Consider the following 6,363-nt stretch of genomic DNA (forward strand, 5'->3'; position numbering starts at 1 on the left):
GCTCGTCCCTTACAATTGTCCGTTCTAACCTAACCAGCCACGAGGACAAGAGCTGTCTTCATCCGCTTTGAGACCATTGAAAGATGGAAAACCTTAAGCAGCAGTTCCCTTCTCCTCTGCCCAAACCCTTGCCTCTCCTCATCCCCCCACCCATCCACATCCTGCGTGAGCAAGTGACTCAGTACTGAGACTACATGAAATACGCAGAATCATGACTTCCGGTACCCAAGTCCCTGAGTGGGGCCAGGTACTCCTTAGCGTGGTGCCTGTCATGGGCAGTATTTGAGGGACAAGTGGCAGGAAAGCTAGGAAGGGGAAAGGGAGGTAGAGAAGGCTTAGGCGTCCCCAGGCCTGCCCAGAGCACACCCCCAGGGCTAGGCGGCCAGTGTATAACTTGACCCAGTGATGGGGCTCCCGCAGCTGCCCTGCTAGCTGACTATCCAGCAGGTTAGCACAAGGTATGTTCACATGATGCTAGCCTGTTTCACAAGCTTCAGAAGGGCCCGAAGAATCAGAAACAGGGCTTCTGACCCCGGAATTACAGATAATTCTGTAGACTGGCCCCGCCTAAAGCCAAAACCAAAGACGTCAACAGATAAGGCTTCAGGATTAACAGATGTCAGGCATCAACCTGGAATAAACTCAGTCTCTCCTTTTTCTTCTCTAAAGGTGAAACTGGGGGCTTTCGGTTCTGCCTCTGCAACAAAAGCACGGGCTTACGGAGGAGACGTCCAACATTCACTCTAACCGGTGCAAAGTGTCCCGTGCAGCCATTCTCTGGACTGCCCTCCATGGTCACCCCTAGAATGGACGCCCATCTGGATTTCATACATCCTGAACTCACAGAGGGAAGAAATGGGCGCTCCAAAGAGGAGGCCCGCGTATCCTAGGGCCCAAGGGACCTAGCCCAATTCCTTTTTAATTTTTGATTTTTTTAAAGCTTATTTATTTTTGAGAGACAGGGCATGAGCGGAGTGGGGGGGGGGTGGGGAGAGAGAGAGAGAGGCACACACAGAATCCAAAGCAGAGCCCGACGTGGGGCTCACACCCACGAACCCTGAGATCATGACCTGAGCTGAAGTCAGATGCTTCATTGAACCGAGCCACCCCTTAGCCTTAGCCTAATTCTTTAGGAGAGAAGACGACAGACACTGAAGTGACATCCAGCTGGGATTTTCCCAAGGGGCCCAACCCTCAGTGACAGAGGGAGGGCAGGAGCCTGAAGGAGTGGAACAGATTGCACAGCTCCTAGCTTTGAGGACACGGGCAAGTTTCTTCATTTCTTCGAGGCTCAATTCCTGTGTCTATAGAATGGGACTAATAAGGGTAACAGCAGGCACCCCTCCACATACCCATCATGCCCCAGTCAATTCCCAGCCCAACTCCCCCTCTTTGTTACGTACCTCAGAAGATTCCTAGTGCTTTCTGGAATCCGGCTCAAGGAGGGGGCTCTGCCCCAAAAGCCAGGGCCCTCAGTAAAAGTTCTTTCATTTCCCCACAGCCTCGAGGGCCTGAGGCAGCAGGAATGGAACAGGCTGACCAGAGGCCTCTCAGGAGCCCTGGTCCTGGTCCTCCTCCACGGAGGATGCAAAGGGTTCATAAAGTAGCAATGGACACTCTCTAAGGGAAAATGTCCCAGCTGAGAGAGAGGGCCTGCTTCTGGTACAGATGAAACTGTTCCCGGAAGTCAGGCCCAGAGCCCGGCCACCAACATCAGGTGTTCCGCTCTGGCGAAAAGTTGGGCCTTTTCGCGGCACCACTGTTGAGAAAGGGGTCTCCTCTGGGCCTTGCTTAAACCCAGAAGCTTCGCAGCTAGTGGGATGGCCATCAAAGCGCTTCCGTGGGAGTGAGGAACAGTTTCTCCAACCCCCGGGCACAGGTGGCCCCAGTAATGCCCACATCCCAGCCAGACCTACTATCACGGTACATCCCTGCTGATACAACTGGGAACGGTTCTATCTCCCAGTATAATCGGAGCTCCTTCAGCAGCACCCACGTTCCTGGAAAGGCTACCCTCCATGCTTGCAGAAGTATTTCCAGACCCAGTCTCTACCGTGAAACGAGTGACTTTTTTTTTTTTTTTTTTTCACTTTCAGTGAGAAAGGGAACAAAATAGCAAAACTCCTCCGCTGGGTAAGAATTCTGTGCTGCCACAGGGTTGTTGTGAGGTGTCTCTGTCTTCACGGAGCCCCTGATCTCTTTGAGAAGCAAAACCGAGCCTCATTCGTTTTGCCGTGAGTGGCACGTAAAAGTCACTGCATCGGTGTTACTTCCCTTTCCCTCTAATTCCCTTCTCTATCCCTAGTCCTCACCTGTCCCAACCCTTTGCCATCCCCTGTCATCCAACCTGTATCGAGCGTGAGCTTCCTCAAATCCCATCCCGCTGTCACCAATCTACCAGGTTACCTACAATTAAACCCGTGGTTCTCAACCTTGACTGCAGATTTTAATCGCCTGGGAAGCTCTGAAAACATACGAATGCCCAGGACCCATCCCAGAGTAATTAAACCAGAGACTTCCGAGGCGCACCCAGCCATCGGCATTTTTTGTTTTTTAAGTTACCTCTGCGATTCTAACGTGAGAACCCGTGAGAACCGCTCAGTCAGACCCTTTCTGATTCCCTTCCTTCTTCCTCGGCAGAATAAATGCCCCACCTCCCTTGCCAAGGACTACTGCCTCCAGGTTCCCCTTAGATGCTGTCCTTTCCTACGTCCATCCGTCTCTCCTGCGTCTGACTCAGGCCTCCTGGCCCATCCATGCCCAGCGGGCAGAACTAAGTAAAAATAGGCACCTCCCCTCTGTAAGGCTCCCTTTGCTGCAACCCTCCTTCTCTCCTCCTTCTCATTCCACCCTCTTGGAAGAGTAGATTCCTCACCACCGTCCTCCCTCCTCTCTTCGCTCCTTGGCCCCTTGGATCCCAGTCATCTTCTCGATCTCCCCGCCTCCTGACTTCAGATATTGATATTTCCCAGAACTCAGGCTTTGGCCCCTTTACTCTCACCTCACATGCTCCCCCAGAAGACTCTCATTCTGTCTCGTGGCTTCCATCAGTACGTACTTCTCAGTGTTCCTAAGTCCAGACCTCGTGTTGCCAGCATCCTGATGGACATTTTCCCCCCATTTTACGGATATATCCTAACGTATTTATCTATTTAGTTAGTTAGTTATTTTTAATATGAAATTTATTGTCAGATTGGTTTCCATACAACCCCCAGTGATCATCCGGAAAGGTGCCCTCCTCAGTGCCCATCCCCCACTTTCCCCGCCCTCCCACCCCCCATCAACCCTCAGTTTATTCTCAGTTTTTAAGAGTCTCTTATGGTTTGCCTCCCTCCCTCTCTAACTTTTTTTTTTCCTCCTTCCCCTCCCCTCCTGTTAAGTTTCTCACGATCCACAAAAGAGTGAAAACATATGGTATCGGTCTTTCTCTGTATGACTTATTTCACTCAGCCTAACCCTCTCCAGTCCCATCCACGTTGCTACAAAGGGCCATATTTCATTCTTTCTCCTTGCCAAGTAGTATTCCATTGTGTATATAAACCACAACTTCTTTACCCATTCCTGATGGACATTTTAACTTGTCTCTTCTTTGGGTGTAATAGGTTTAAAGGGAACACGTTTTCTTCCCTCCACTCCCACCCCCTTGGCCTTTTCAGACCTTTCTCACTTCCAAACGTGTATCATTCCCTTACCGATGTACCTTCCCCTGCCTTGCCAATGTGATGTTTCTGAAAGAGAAATCTGACGGTCACTCCCTCGCCTAGAACAACCCAACGGCTCCCCACCGTCTGCAAGATGAAGTCAAACCTTCTTGGCACTCTGTGTGAGGAAGGGCCTCAAGTACCTGACTCCCTCTCCCCCTCCAGCCTTCTCTCCTGTTACCCTCTGTGCATTCAAAGCCCAAACAGTCAACATAGATACATTCAAACTTTCCTCATGAATGGGTTACTCTGCCAACTCGGGACTCCCATGACCGCTTCCTTGTACCTTCATATGGTGTTTCCTTTGCCTGAAATGTCATCCTCCTCCTTCTCTGCTTAGAAAATTCTGTTCACCCTTCAAGACTCAGCTGTGGTCCCTCTTTGAGGCCTCTCCAACTTTCCCCGAGCAAAGTTAGATGCCCCTCCCCCAGAGGGCCTCCTTTGTGCTCCCAAAGCTCTGCATTTTACGACACTGTATGGTAATTTCTTATTTACATATCTGTCTGCCCAGCTGGTCTGTGAGCTTCTGAAGTGGAAGAAACAGGGCTTTATTTATTTTCTAAACGCAGAACTTAGCTCAGTGAATGGTACACAACAGTAAATGTTTGTCTAGAGGAACAGAAAAGAGGAGAAGAGCCTGAGTGGAATATTTGATGTTGAAGGAATCTACTTGTAAGTAATAGAATGATAACATTTTGAGACTGGAAGGGATCTTTCTCTATTCTACGGACAAGGAAAAGCTGCAGGAAAACACCTTGCCCTCAAATGGTACAACTAATTAGTAGAGGCACCAGAGCTGGAACCTAGGTCTCCTGACGTCTTGTTCAGTAGTCTGTCAACGGCCCTCTAGTCACAGAGCATTAATTGTTTGAAATAAAGAACAGGACAGTCGCTCTTACTTTCTGTAGACTGCTGCTGTCTTTGAGACTTTGATGAAAGCTACAGGTTCCCCACCAAAAAAAAAAAAAAAAAAAAAACCCCACACATATAGAATTTCACATCCACTTTCAGGGGTGAGAGGGAGTTCGTGGCTGTGCGAAAGATGGTGTGAAAGAAGAATCTAGAAATGGAGAGACCAGTGAGAAGGCTAATGTGGTAGTTGGGAAGAGAGAGAGGAAGAGAGAATACAAGAACAAGAACCAGTAAGTGCTGGCTCCAAGACTGGGGCGGGGGGGGGGGCTGGGGGGGTGGGAAGGAGTTAGAAAGGAAAGTTCAAATTTGAGAGGTGACCTGTGGGTGGGATGGGTACAGTGGAGGGACAAAGAGGCATTTAAGATGACTCAGAGGCTTTTGGTATAGATATCAAGGAAAATGGTGATGCCACGCATCAAATTATGGGCTAGTGAGAGAGAGTAGGTTTGCAGGTAAATAATGTGTTTGATTTGACAGGTGTCCTAGATGCCTGGAGGCCATCAGGGTGGGGATGTCCAAAGGAAGCTGGCAATAACACAAGCACCCTCCACATCTTCTCTTGCCGCTCTTCCTCTGGCCATCTGGATAATCCATTTTTCCCTGAACCAAACACATACTTTCCTACCTCCATCCTCTTTGCTCACCCTACTCCCTCAATACGGTGCCCTTCCAACCCCCTCACCTTTATCCAAAATATTTCACGGTCCAGTTCAAATGATATTTTCTCTGTTAAACCTTTCCTGACACCACCAGTCTGATCTAATCTCTCCCTTCTCTAAGATCCCAAATCTTTCTCTGAACCTCTCTTACCATATTTTATATTTGGACTTTCAGTTATTTACATCATTCAGTAAAAGGCTGAAAGGAAGAAAAAAGGAATAAAGGACAGATGGTACAAAGAGAAAACAAACAGCAAGATGGAAAATCTAAACCCAACCGTATCAATAATTACATTAAATGTGAATGGTCTAAACACACCAATTAAAATGGTCTAAACACACCAATTAAAAGAAAAAAGGAATAAAGGACAGATGGTACAAAGAGAAAACAAACAGCAAGATGGAAAATCTAAACCCAACCATATCAATAATTACATTAAATGTGAATGGTCTAAACACACCAATTAAAAGGCAGAGTTTGCCAGTTGGATTATAAAAGCAGTATCTGACTATATGCTGCCTACAAGAAACCCCTTTAACTATAAAGCATGAATAAGGTAAAGGTGAAAGGATGGAAAAATATCTATCATGCTAACACCAATCAAGATGAAGTTAGAATGGCTATATTAAAACTAGATAGAGTAGATTTCAGGGCAAAGGGTATTACCATGAATAAAGAGGGTCATTTCATAATGATAAACAAGTCAATTCATCAAGAAGACATGACGATTTGAGAGGTACCCAGCTGGCTGTGTCGGTAGAGAATGTGACTCTTGATCTCGGGGTTGTGAGTTCAAGCCCCAAGTTGGTTGTAGAGATTGCTTTAAAATCTTCTTCTTTTTTTTTTTTTTTTAAAGAAGACATAACAATTGGAAGCACTTATGTACCTAAATAACAGAGAGTCAAAGTACACGAAGCAAAAACTGATAGAACTGTAAGGAGAAATTGACAAATCCATGATTATAATCAGAAATGTCAATACTTATGTCTCAATAATTGATAGGACAAAAAAATCGGAAAGTCAGTAAAGATATTTTTTTTTTAATTTTTTTTTTTAACGTTTTTCTATTTTTTTATTTTTGGGACAGAGA

The sequence above is a fragment of the Neofelis nebulosa genome, chromosome 15 (genome assembly GCF_028018385.1).
Source record: "Neofelis nebulosa isolate mNeoNeb1 chromosome 15, mNeoNeb1.pri, whole genome shotgun sequence".
In the NCBI taxonomy this organism is placed as follows: Eukaryota; Metazoa; Chordata; class Mammalia; order Carnivora; family Felidae; genus Neofelis; species Neofelis nebulosa.